At 45.3% G+C, this 13,467-nt stretch overlaps 1 pseudogene; it reads right to left on the minus strand.

Moving 5' to 3' along the window:
- Positions 1-8,719: 8,719 nt before the first annotated feature.
- Positions 8,720-8,819, minus strand: LOC114678503 (U6 spliceosomal RNA; annotated as a pseudogene).
- Positions 8,820-13,467: the final 4,648 nt, after the last annotated feature.

A 13,467-nucleotide genomic window follows, 5' to 3' on the forward strand; every position in this document is an offset into this window, starting at 1 on the left:
TAAACTCTTTTTTTTTTTTTTTTTTTTTTTTTGAGACGGAGTCTCACTCTGTCGCCCAGGCTGGAGTGCAGTGGCCGGATCTCAGCTCACTGCAAGTTCCACCCCCCGGGTTCCCGCCATTCTCCTGCCTCAGCCTCCCGAGTAGCTGGGACTACAGGCGCCCGCCACCTCGCCCGGCTAGTTTTTTGTATTTTTTAGTAGAGACGGGGTTTCACCGTGTTAGCCAGGATGGTCTCGATCTCCTGACCTCGTGATCCGCCCATCTCGGCCTCCCAAAGTGCTGGGATTACAGGCTTGAGCCATCTCGCCCGGCTGTAAACTCTTATATACTGTTACATGCCCCACAACCCTATGAGGTATATCTACAGCTGATAAAGTAGATGACGTAGTGATTAAGTCACTGAATTAAGGGATTGACCAAGAGCACTGGGTGCAGATGTGGAATTTGAATCTGGTGCCAAATTTCATGATATTTCCTTATTATACTTATTTGTCCTTATTAAATGTTAACTAAATGTCTTGACAATTTATTAAAAAGATGCCTCAAATTTGTATGACAGTTTATCACGAGATGCTTTCATAGGGCTAGAGTAATCACATTCCAAGGAACACAGATCATTTTAAGGTAGTTAGATTTTTCATAGGAAAGCTTTTCATTAAAATAAAAATCCTGAAGAAATGTAATTTTTTTTTCACTGTCAAAGAACAAACACAATTATGAATGAGTAAATCATGGTTCTCATGAGTCATTTCATGAACTTTTAACAGTCGTATCCCAGCCGGGCACGCTGTCTCACACCTGTATCCCTAGCACTTAGGGAGACCGAGGCGGGTGGATCACTTGAAGTCAGGAGTTCGAGACCAGCCTGGACAACATGGTGAAACCTCGTCTCTACTAAAAAGACAAAAATTAGCCGGAAATTGCTTGAACCCAGGAGGCGGAAGTTGTAATGAGCCAAGATTGTGCCACTGCACTGCAGCCTGGGCAACAGAGCGAGACTTGGTCTCAAAAAACCAAGACAAGACAAAAACAGAACTATCCCATTTGTTAGCCACATTCCCTTTACCATTGGCCCCAGGCTGGCATACTCTTGGCTTCCAGGTGGGATGAGTATGGCTGGTGCCAAACAAGGCTGTATTCGTTACTTTGGACCGATTCTGCGGCAGGAGAGTACCACGTCCTCCCATTCCAGAAAGGAACAACGGGGGGCAGGGGTGCACTGGTTGTGGTCCCAGTGTTATCACTCATCTGGAAGGTGTGGCTTCTCTTTGGCTGCTTTTCTCCAAGGCTGCTCCATTAGAAGCAGGGGCTTCGCTCTCACTGGCTTACTTCCTGCAGCTCTAAGAGGTCCAGGAGTCATGTTCAACTGCTTCTTCCTTGCTTAAGAAAGTATTAAAACTTAAGAATCAGGCCAGGCGCAGTGGCTCACACCTGTAATCCCAGCACTTTGGGAGGATGAAGCGGGTGGATCACCTGAGGTCCAGAGTTCGAGACCAGCCTGACCAACATGGAGAAACCCCATCTCTACTAAAAATACAAAATTAGCTGGGCGTGGTGGCGGGTGCCTGTAATCCCAGCTACTCAGGAGGCTGAGGCAGAAGAATCACTTGAACCTAGGAGGTGGAGGTTGCAGTGAGCTGAGATCGCACCATTGCACTCCAGCCCGGGCAACAAGAGCACAGTTCTGTCAAAAACAAAACAAAACAAAACAAAAAAAAACGCTTAAGATTCAAACATTATGGGGGCCAGGCGCGGTGGCTCACTCCTGTAATCCCAGCACTTTGGGAGGCCAAGGCAGGTGGATCGCAAGGTCAAGAGACTGAGACCATCCTGGCCAACATGGTGAAACACCATCTCTACTAAAAATACAAAAATTAGCTGGGAGTGGTGGCGGGCGCCTGTAGTCCCAGCTACTCAGGAGGCTGAGGCAGGAGAATGGCGTGAACCCGGGAGGCGGAGGTTGCAGTGAGCTGAGATCCGGCCACTGCACTCCAGCCTGGACAGAGCAAGACTCCGTCTCAGAAAAAAAAAAAAGAATCAAACATTATGGTCGACCTCATGATAGCACAGCTGCCCATTTGTTGTTGTAAGTCAGTGCATGCTTGTCTAACCCAACATGTTCAGTTTACTTGTACTCATTTGTAAGGAAGATAATCCTCCTAACAATTCCAACAGAATTAAGAGGTCGCCTTCACCTCACCTATTACAACACCGGGGCAAGCCCTTTCTGTTTTCTCTAGAGAGAATGGCCTGAGCAAAAGGAACGGGCTGACTTTAGCTGAAATCAGTGAATCCTGAGCAAATAAAGTTCGGATTTTCGCCAAAGCTCACAAGCTGAGGAAAGCATCATGCCTCATTGATGGAGTTAGACTGATGTGGACTCTGATTCCAGCTCGGCCACACACTTGCCACGACCTGCAGCAATCCACTGAGCCCTGAGCATCACTTGCACAGTGGGTCACCATCACCGTCTTTCACAAGTCTCTGAGCATCAGGAGAGGCTGGACGAAACACACGTAGGAGCGAGGAGGGTGGTGATGAGAATGGAAATTGCTCTCTGAATGAGCGCGCTTCCTCTCCTCCCCAGAGTCGTTCTTTTCAGCCAAGTCAAGCGCACGGCCCTCTCCGTAAGGCAGAGTGCAGCCGGTGGTGACGGAGGTGGCACAGGTGAATTATTGGCATGTGGGAAATAAAGAGCTCTTTGATGCCCTTTTCAGTTTCTTTTGTTTAGTTTTATATATATATATAAATAATGTGGTAAACTGTATAATTGATATCAAGGCATATATTCAGCTTTTGTTAACGTACTGTTTATCTGAAAACTTTTAGACCACTGGTATAGATTTTTTTTTTTCTTTTTTGAGACGGAGTCTCGCTCTGTCCCCCCAGCCTGGAGTGCAGTGGCGCGATCTCGGCTCACTGCAGCCTCCGCCTCCTGGGTTCAAGTGGTTCTCCTGCCTCAGCCTCCCAAGTAGCTGAGACTACAGGTGCACGTCACGATGCCCAGCTAATTTTTGTATTTTTAATAGACACGGAGTTTCACCATATTGGCCAGGATGGTCTCGATCTCCTGACCTCATGATCTGCCTGCCTCAGCCTCCCAAAGTTCTGGGATTACAGGTATACCACTGCGCCCGGCCACTGGTATAAATTTTTAACAAGATTTTTTTTTCTATTCCATTGTAGTCAATTTCAATAATAAAGCTGCATCATCAAGATATTAAAATTGCTGGGCATGGTGGTGCCCACTTGTAGTTCCAGCTACTTGGGAGGCTGAGGCAGGAGGATCTCAAGCCAGAGAGGTCGAGGCTGCAGTGAGCTATGCTTGTGCCACTGCACTCCAGCCTGGGTGACAGAGCGATACCCTGTCTCTAAAATAAATAAGTAATAAAAATTTAAAAAGATACTAAAATCTACATGCTGCTCACTATCATTAGAGGATATGCATCTTTACCCTCTCATGAAACAAGGAGTCAAAAAGCTTGCTCCACACTTTAAAGTTATATGGTAATTTGGATACCCTTCAGGACCTGGACCTGTTTAAAACAACTGGCATCAAATGTTGTAAGGGATTGGATCTCAGAGAAAAAAGCTGCTTTATAAATAAATTTGACCAGAGGTTATTGTGCCAGCAATATTAGTTCAAACAGAAAATCTGGCCAAGCATGGTGGCTCATACCTGTAATTCCAGCACTTTGGGAGGCCAAGGTGGGCAGATCTCCTGAGGTCAGGAGTTCAAGACAAACCTGGTCAACATGGAGGAAATCCGTCTCTACCAAAAACACAAAAACTTAGTCGGATGTGGCGGCGGCGCCTGTGGTCCCAGCTACTCAGGAGGCTGAGGCAGGAGAATAGCTTGAACCTGGGAGACAGAGGTTGCAGTGAGCCAAGATTGAGCCACTGCACTCCAGCCTAGGGGACAGAGCAAGATTCTGCCTCCAAAGAAAAGAAAAGATAATTTTATGTCATCAAAATATTTTTACAAAACCTGGTGTTGTCTTGCAGAACTTAATGCAGTTGATTTAATTTATTCAACCTACTTAATTTGGTACACAGCAGTGTTGTACAACTGTGAACAGAGTTTCATAGTCTGATTGGAATGAATGAGGAAAGATGGCTGAGAGACAAAATAAATCAATAAATCAGTACTATCCATCTTCTTTCAAAGTATGATGCAGGAAATCCTTCCCCAAATCCACCTTCAAAAGTGCCGAGACCAGCTCGGTCTGGAGACCCTAACCCAGCGGGCTAGAGGAATTAAAGACACACACACAGAAATACAGAGGTGTGAAGTGGGGAATCAGGGGTCTCACAGCCTTCAGAGCTGAGAGCCCCGAACGGAGATTTACCCACGTATTTATTAACAGCAAGCCAGTCTTGGCATTGTTTCTATACATATTAGATTAACTAAAAGTATCCCTTATGGGAAACAAAGGGAGGGGCCGAAATAAAGGGATGGGTTGGGCTAGTTAACTGCAGCAGGAGCATGTCCTTAAGGCACAGATTGTTCATGCTATTGTTTGTGGTTTTAGAATGCCTTTGAGCGTGTTTTCCGCCCTGGGCGGGCCAGGTGTTCCTTGCCCTCATTCCAGTAAAGCCACAACCTTCCAGCGTGGGCGTTATGGCCATTATGAACATGTCACAGTGGTGTGGAGATTTTGTTTATGGCCAGTTTTGGGGCCAGTTTATGGCCAGATTTTGGGGGGGCCTGTTCCCAACAAATAGTAGCCTTAGTAGTGATGTAAACAAGAGTATTTCCTTAGCATGCTCAGTCCTTTTACTAAACTTTGCACTCCATTTCCTGGCTGCAACGGTTTAGCATGGATCCGTTGATCAGTATTGTCGGTGCAATCCTGGAGAGACACTGCTTTTTGGCCTCTCCTGTTAAAGTGGTTAAAGAGAATGTTAAGTAGAAAAAGGGAGTGGTTTGCTAGGGTGGAAGCAGCACAGAGACAGAAAACATCAGGGCCACCCTGAGTAATGAACATTTACATTTAACCAGGTAGGATATAAACTATGGAATGCTTCTTAGTCATAAAGTATCTTTTATAAAGAAAATGGAAGCTGGGCACGGTGGCTCACGCCTGTAATCCCAGCACTTTGGGAGGCCGAGGCAGGCGGATTGCCTGAGCTCAGGAGTTCGAGACCAGCCTGGCCAACATAGTGAAACCCTGTCTCTACTAAAAATACAAAAAATCAGCTGGACATGGTGGTAGGCGCCTGTAATCCCAGCTACTCAGGAGGCTGAGGAAGGAGAATCGCTTGAACCCGAGAGGCAGAAGTTGCAGTGAGCTGAGATCGCTCCACTCACTCCAGCCTGGACGACAGAGCAAGACTCTGTCTCAAAAATAAATAAATAAATAAAATTTTTTAAAAAAAGAAATAAAAAAATGGAAACAGCCAGGCACGGTGGCTCATGCCTGAAATCCCAGTATTTTGGGAGGCTGAGGCGGGCGGATCACCTGAGATGATATGGAGAAACCTATATGGAGAAACCCCAGCTCTCCTAAAAGTACAAAATATGCTGGGCATGGTGGTGCGCTTCTCCTGCCTCAGCCTTCCAAGTAGCTGGGATTACAGGCATCCACCACCACGTTGGGCTAATTTTTACATTTTTAGTAGAGACAGGGTTTCACCATGTTGGCCAGGCTGGTCTCGAACTCGTAACCTCAGGAATCCGCCTGCCTCAGCCTCCCAGAGTGCTGGAATTACAGGCGTGAGCCACCATGCCTGGTCACTTTGTAGAGTCTTAAAGAGAGAGAGTGTACCCTTCTCCCCTTGAACTTCAATGTAGACATAATGATAGAAACTGGGTCATCAGATATCCTGTAGGATGGAGGCTGTATGTGTCAAAGAAACAAGAGTGGGGGTCCCTGAATTCATTCTGCCTACCGGATATTACACGAGGAAAATAAATTTCCATCCTCTTTAAGCCACCATTACTTTGCTTTTTAATGTCACTCATAGCTCAAGCTAGTACACGGGATACATTGACTGTCTAAAGCTAATGTCACTCATATCTCAAGCTAGTACACGGGATACACTGACTGTCTAAAGCTAAGGTCTGGAAGACCTGACACGGACGGCTGAGCATGGGATTTATCTGAGTTTGGGATAACTGATGGGATCATTCTGAGCTTTTCTGGCAGTGGTGGCGAGGGGAGGTAGCTGAGGGACAGGAGATAAAGCTATGGAAGGAGCAGTGTTAATCCTGGAGAAGGACTCAGACTGTCTCTGCCTTCTAGACTCTGTGGCTTTAATAATGAAGAGCGGCAATTTATAACCTGCGGACCAAAAGCGTTTTCTCGAAACTGATAGTTCCTGCAAAGAGAGAGGATAGAAGGAAACCGATATTTCTACCTAAGTCCCGTGTGCCAGGGACAGGTTCATTGGATTTTAACCCTGTATGAGTAAGCCTTGGTCTTTTCTCTTGACTGCTCTAAGCTTGGAGGAGCAGTACAGTGATAGAACAGCCGTGAATCAGGCCAGCTCACCTGCGCCATGGCCGGCTTCGCCTGAAAACTCCCTCTTCCGTTCTTACCATCTTGCTGCACGCTCAGGCCTTCTCAAGACCACCTTGGGGATGTTCATCATCTCGGAATATGGTGCCTGTCAACAACGATGGAGTTACTCTGTTTAGGTAATGCCAAGAAAAGAATTTGTTTTCCTTACTGCTTTCTCTCATTGGATGCCTTCAGTAAGTAAGCCATCCCTTAGATACAGGCAGATAGAGAAGAGGCACTGTGGTGGGCAGAATTATGAGAATGTCCCCCAAGATTCTCACCCCCCAGTACACATACACCTTCCCCCAGTTTTTCAAACACACATTCATCTGGGTGCTGGCCAGGAGCGGTGGCTCATGTCTGTAATCCCAGCACTCTGGGAGGCTGAGGCGGGTGATCACAAGGTCAAGAGATCAAGACCATCCTGGCCAACATGGTGAAACCCCGTCTCTACTAAACATCCAAAAATTAGCTGGGCGTGGTAGGTGCCTATAATCCCAGCTACTCAGGAGGCTGAGGCAGGAGAATCGCTTGAACCTGGAAGGAGGCGGAGGTTGCAGTGAGCTGAGATTGCACCACTGCACTCCAGCCTGGGCAACAAAGTGACAGAGTGAGACTACATCTGAAAAAAAATTTTTTTCTGCTTGCTGCTGTGAGGGATTTTGCAGATGTAATTAAGGTCAAATCAATTGGCCGTAAGGTAGGGAGGTTGCCCTGGGTAGGCCTGACCTACTCATGTGAGCCCCGAACAAAGCCTGGGCTTTTGTGGTGTGGGAGACGCCATGTGAGGGATTGGTGGCTTGGGAGAAGGATTCTGGAGAGACGCACGGCATGGATCTGACAGTGGCAGACGGTGGCCTCTGACAGCAACTCTCATTGACAGTCAGCAAGAAAATGGGGTCTTCATCCACTCCCATAACTTTAAGGAACTGAGTTCTGTCAACAATGTAAATGAACTTGGAAGCAGACCCCAAACTTAAGAGAATATATGCTGTCCAACCTACGAGACCCTGAGCAGAGAGCCCAGTCATGGGATGCTGGATTTCTGGCTTGCACAACTGCAAGCTCATCCACGGGTGTTGTTTTCAGATGCTAAGTTTGTGGTCACCTGTTACAATGCAATAGACAACTGACACAGACCCTCCACTGAACTGCTGCTCGGTGACTAAGGAGAGAAAGAAAGAGGATTAGAAGTGGATTCTTCAAGAACGCCTACCTCTTATGTTGGATTCAGAAAACAAATCAAGCCAGGCGCGGTGGCTCACGCCTGTAATCCAGCATTTTGGGAGGCCGAGGCGGGTAGATCACCTGAGGTGAGGAGTTCGAGACCAACCTGGTCCATATGGCGAAACCCCGTCTCTACTAAAAATACAAAAATTAACTGGGCATGGTGGTGGGTGCCTGTAATCCCAGCTATTTGGAAGACTGAGGCAGGAGAATTGCTTGAACCTGGGAGGTGGAGGTTGCAGTGAGCCGAGACAGTGCCACTGCACTCCAGCCTGGGCAACAGAGTGAGATTGCATCTAAAAAAAAAAAAAAAAAAAGGCCGGGCGCGGTGGCTCAAGCCTGTAATCCCAGCACTTTGGGAGGCCGAGACGGGCGGATCACGAGGTCAGGAGATCGAGGCCATCCTGGCTGACACAGTGAAACCCCGTCTCTACTAAAAAATACAAAAAAACTAGCCGGGCGAGGTGGCGGGCGCCTGTAGTCCCAGCTACTCGGGAGGCTGAGGCAGGAGAATGGCGTGAACCCGGGAGGCGGAGCTTGCAGTGAGCTGAGATCCGGCCACTGCACTCCAGCCTGGGCGACAGAGCGAGACTCCGTCTCAAAAAAAAAAAAAAAAAAAAAGAAAACAAATCAAGAATTCTGTTCTAACACAAAATTATTTTATTAGACCAAAATGATAGCTTCAACACAAACCTAGAATAGCTTTGACACAGAATTTAACCTAGAAAGAAAATATACTCGGTGAGGATTTTTTCATGAGAAAGTAATAAATGTTACCTCTCCCCTACAAGGGTGCAACCCTCTCCCTGAACCAAAGTTCTTTAGAAGATACAAAGTATTCATTTTCCAAAAATTCACCTTGCTTATGTCTATACCTGTTCACATAAGACAATGAACTAAATGTCTTCACATCTTCGATGAAATGAGCACAAATTGCTACTAGTTTCAGTATTTTTACATTTTTATTTTAAGAATTTTCGTATTTTAAGAAAATGTGGAATGCTTCACGACTTTGGGTGTCATCCTCATGCAGGGGCCGTGCTAATCTCTGTCTTGTTCCAATTTTAGTATATGTGCTGCTGAAGCGAGCGTGGATTCTGGTTTTTTTTTGGCCACATTCTGCATGAGCATCTTCTATAGAGAAGCCTCCTGCAGGTATCGACAGATTCTTGCATTTTGTTTTTCTCCACTTCTTACTCATTCTTGAGAGTTTTCATGTTTGACTACTGGTAGTTAATTGTGTCATCGTGTGGTTGAAGGTCTTTCCATGAAGTTAGTGGTGTACCCCCTCTCAGTATTACCGAGGCTAATACCAGGTACTTACAGATCGTTACCTGTGGCTTTCCACTGTAAGGAGATAAATCCTTCTTCAAAGGAAATCCAACACATAGCACACACATAGATAGTTGAAATTCTCATCCAGCCTTTTGTTTATCCAGCATCTATTTGATGCCAGTCTCCATATGTATGCACAGAAATGTTAGAATGCAACGTGTGGAGAAAAAAAAATACCCCAAAACACACACACACACGGTCCCCTCCCCTTGGGTCACTTTTTGTAGACTACAGGTTGCTATGTCAGTTGAATTAATCATGACCAGTACTAAAAAAAAATAAGAGATTTGGGCCAGGCGTGATGGTTCACACCTGTAATCTCAGCTCTTTGGGATGCTGAGGCGGGCAGGTCATTTGAGGTCAGGAGTTTGAGACCAGCCTGGCCAACATAGTGAAATCCTGCCTCTACTAAAAATATTAAAAAATTAGCCGGGCATGGTGGCTCGTGCCTGTAATCCCCCGCTACTCATGAGGAGGAAGCAGGAGAATCCTTTGAGCAGCAGGTGGAGGTTGCGGTGAGCTGAGTTTGCCCCACTGCACTCAGCTTTGGCAACAGAGTGAGACTCCACCTCAAAACAAACAAAAAAAGATTCAGGGCACTTTTTCTGCAGCAAAGCTAAGAGTGTTTCATCAGCTGCATGTCCCATGTCATGTCAAACTGTTTCTTCCAGTGGGTCGTGGTCAGTGGTATGAAAAGTACTGACATAAGGGAGTTACGGTTTAATCCAAGAGGCAAATTCCAACACTAAGGCATTGAAGGAGAGATACGAAGAACTGTGAGCTCATTTATCAGAGGAGGAATTTAATTATCCAAGGAGATCTGGACATACTTCCTGGAGGAAGCGGAAGCTGAAAAGGCAGTAAGTGGAGTGGACGCCCTTCACCCTGAGGTATCTTCCATTAATCCCTGCAGTTCCCTTCTAGAGGTAATCATTATTGGGCAAATAGACAAACGCAAGCTTGCTTTCTTCTTCAGAATGATGGGTGGTTTAAAAGGAAAACTATTACCAAGTACGAAACAAATAAATTATTTGTTTCTTCTTTTTTTTTCTTTTTCCTTTCTTTTAATTTTTTTCTTTGTTTCTTCTTATCATCTAGATGTGCCTTTGGTCTTGTCCTTTCAAAACCTTGAGGGTTTTGCAGAGGTTAGCGTTTGACATGATGGTTCCCATGGCTCTGCAGTAGACCTTCCTATATCGTATGTGAATTTATACACAGGGTAGGGGGACCACAAGGGTAGTAGTTTTATACGTAGACTATCTGGAAGGTTCGTATTTATAAAGCCAAACCCCAAAATAGGTTTTCTTAAACTTTTAAGTTTGTTTAGAGTTGTTATATAATTCTAGCAAATTTTACCACTCAAAGACCCTTATGCTGGGTCTCGTTTACAAAGCTAGGCCATTTTATATAGTCAGGTTATAGTTATCAATTAATGTAGTCAATATTTTTAAATACTTTAATTGTCTGACTTGAAAAATATCCTTCCTCAGCACAAAATTCTTTTTTTTTTTTTTTTTTTTTTTATTTGAGATGGAGTTTTGCTCTTGTCACCCAGGCTGGCATGCAGTGACGCGATCTCCGCTCACCACAACCTCCGCCTCCCGGGTTCAAGCAATTCTCCTGCCTCAGCGTCCCGAGGAGCTGGGATTATAGGCGCCCACCACTACGCCCAGCTAATTTATGTATTTTTAGTAGACACGGGGTTTCACCATGTTGGTCAGGCTGGTCTCAAACTCATTACCTCAGGAGACCCACTCGCCTTGGCCTCCCAAAGTGCTGGGATTACAGACATGAGCCACTGCACCCGGCCCAAAATTCTCATATGATAAATCAAACTTATAAAAATAGTGAACCTGATATTCTGAAACACCACAATGCTTTGTATATATTTAAACCTCAACTTAGAATCACAACTCTAAATCAATGGCTCAATTGTATGTTTTACAATGGAGTTACTTGGCTATTTCCATAGCCGAGTTCTCCTAAATCTCACAAACAAAACGAAATAGATTTTTACATATCTAAAAGTATGGAGAGTCTGGTTATGGTCCTTCTTTCAGTTAAAAGGCACTAGCCTTCTAGGGAATCACTGTCATTGGGCTGGACATTTCACTGGGCATGAACTCTAAGGCTGCAGATACCCAGGGGTGCTTCTGTTCAGCACCCACCAAGGAAACTAACCTCCCACCAGATGATGTTGATGAGTCCCTTCCTGTGTGGTTTTCTGGTGTTTCTTTTGCAGCTTGAAGTGACATAATGACCAGACATGTTTGTAGGATGCTGACTGGGATTTGGTCAGAAGCCCTGGTAGGTGCATTGAATTCTTACCACAAGCTTCCTGTTCATGAAGCTCAAAACACTGCGCTCGGTAACATACACATGTCACTTGATAGATTTTGATTTTCTTGGCTCTTTTTTTTTGAGATGGAGTCTCGCTCTGTTGCCCAGGCTTGAGTGCGGTGGCGCGATCTCGGCTCACTGCAAGCTCCACCTCCCAGGTTCACGCCATTCTCCTGCCTCAGCCTCCCGAGTAGCTGGGACTACAGGCACCCACCACCACGCCCGGCTAATTTTTTGTATTTTTAGTAGTGACGGGGTTTCACCGTGTTAGCTAGGATGGTCTCAATCTCCTGACCTTGTGATCTGCCTGCCTCGGCCTCCCAAGGTGCTGGGATTACAGGTGTGAGCCACCATGCTCAGCCTTCTTGACTCTTAATATACTCAAATGCCTTTTTCATTTAAATCTAGAGTTTGATCTTGATGAAATACTGCATTTTTCCATATATAGGCATTTCTGCTACGTGCAGTTTGTTTCCTAAAAAGCAAACAAACAGACACCCCACTCTGCCAAATAATGTATTAAAATAATAGTGCTTCCATAAGAGTTAGAGTGGAACACTCAATCCCTAGACAACTCAAACCAGATGCTTACAAAATGTTAACAGCCCTTAAAAAAAAAGCCACATGTAGAGTCGAAGACACATAAACTTCTAACAACAACAAAAACAAAAATACTGGGTAACTATTGAAACTGCTTTTTTAGGAAGTGAGAGTTATTTGATAAGAAATTTGGGAAAGGGTTGAGGCTGCCGAGTTAGGGTGCCAAGGACAAGATGCACATAGGAACAGCAAAATCTGCATCTCTATGACAGAGTATCTGGTCAAACTGAGCCAAGAAGAGTGCGGTGTGGATGGCCATCATGATCTCATCATAGCAGAGAGATCACCCCACTGAGGGCTTGCTGCACTTGGCTGCATTAGTGTTCTCTGCCTTCGACTGCTCTCACTTACAACCAAACTTCAGTGTGCCAGGGAAAGGTCATGTTGAATCAACATGACTTTCTTGTCATACTAAAACAAGTCCTTTATTTTGCATTATAGAAACATGCTATTTTTAGCCCTACAGTTGATTTCCAATCCTCGTAGGACAATTTCCAAGGATGTTTAAGATCTATTTGAACTTTGAGTTTCACCTGCCTTCTATAATCATGACAATGGAGACCCTCCATTCGACATTTTCTTCCTGGACAGCTACCTGTGATCTAGTCTTCAGCTACCTTCTGTATGCCAGGACTTTATCTCTAGTTTAGGTCCCTCTGTTCATCTTCAGGCTCATATGTATGTATATACCGATCACTGGAACTCTCTATTCAGATATTGTGCAGGGCACCTCAAAGTCAAGGTGTCCAAAATGAAACATATACATATATATACACATCACTCTCTCCCCATGTCAAAGGCAACCACTTCCACTCGGTTGTTCAGGAATACCAGTATTGTCTAGGAAAGACTATCTGCTTCGTATTTCTATAGTTAATTACCAAGTGTTATTATCTAAGACTTTTTTTTCTTTTTTTTTGAGATGGAGTCTCGCTCTGTCACCCAGGCTGGAGCACAGTGGTGCAATTTTGGCTCACTGCAACCTCTGCCTCCTGGGTTCAAGCACTGTCACCCAGGCTGGAGCACAGCGGTGCAATTTTGGCTCACTGCAACCTCTGCCTCCTGGGTTCAAGCAATTCTTCTGTCTCAGCCTCCTGAGTAGCTGGGACTACAGGTGCCCGCCACCATGCCCGGCTAACTTTTGTATTTTTAGTAGAGACAGGGTTTCACCATATTGGCCAGGATGGTCTTGATATCCTGACATTTTGATTTGCCTGCCTCAGCCTCCCAAAGTGCTGGGATTACAGATGTCAGCCACCGTGCCTGGCATATCTAAGACTTTACACAACATTAAATTCCACTTCTGTCTATCCCACTGCCACTACCCCAGCCCAGCTTTTAGCTGAGAACTGCAACCAACTATCAAGTTCTCTGACAGTGTAAACTATTTTGATCCCAACCTGAAGCCAGTCAAAAAAATAAAAAATAAAAAATAATCTCTCTCCCTGCCGGTCTTCTGTT

Source organism: Macaca mulatta, chromosome 5 (genome assembly GCF_049350105.2).
Source record: "Macaca mulatta isolate MMU2019108-1 chromosome 5, T2T-MMU8v2.0, whole genome shotgun sequence".
Classification (NCBI taxonomy): domain Eukaryota; kingdom Metazoa; phylum Chordata; class Mammalia; order Primates; family Cercopithecidae; genus Macaca; species Macaca mulatta.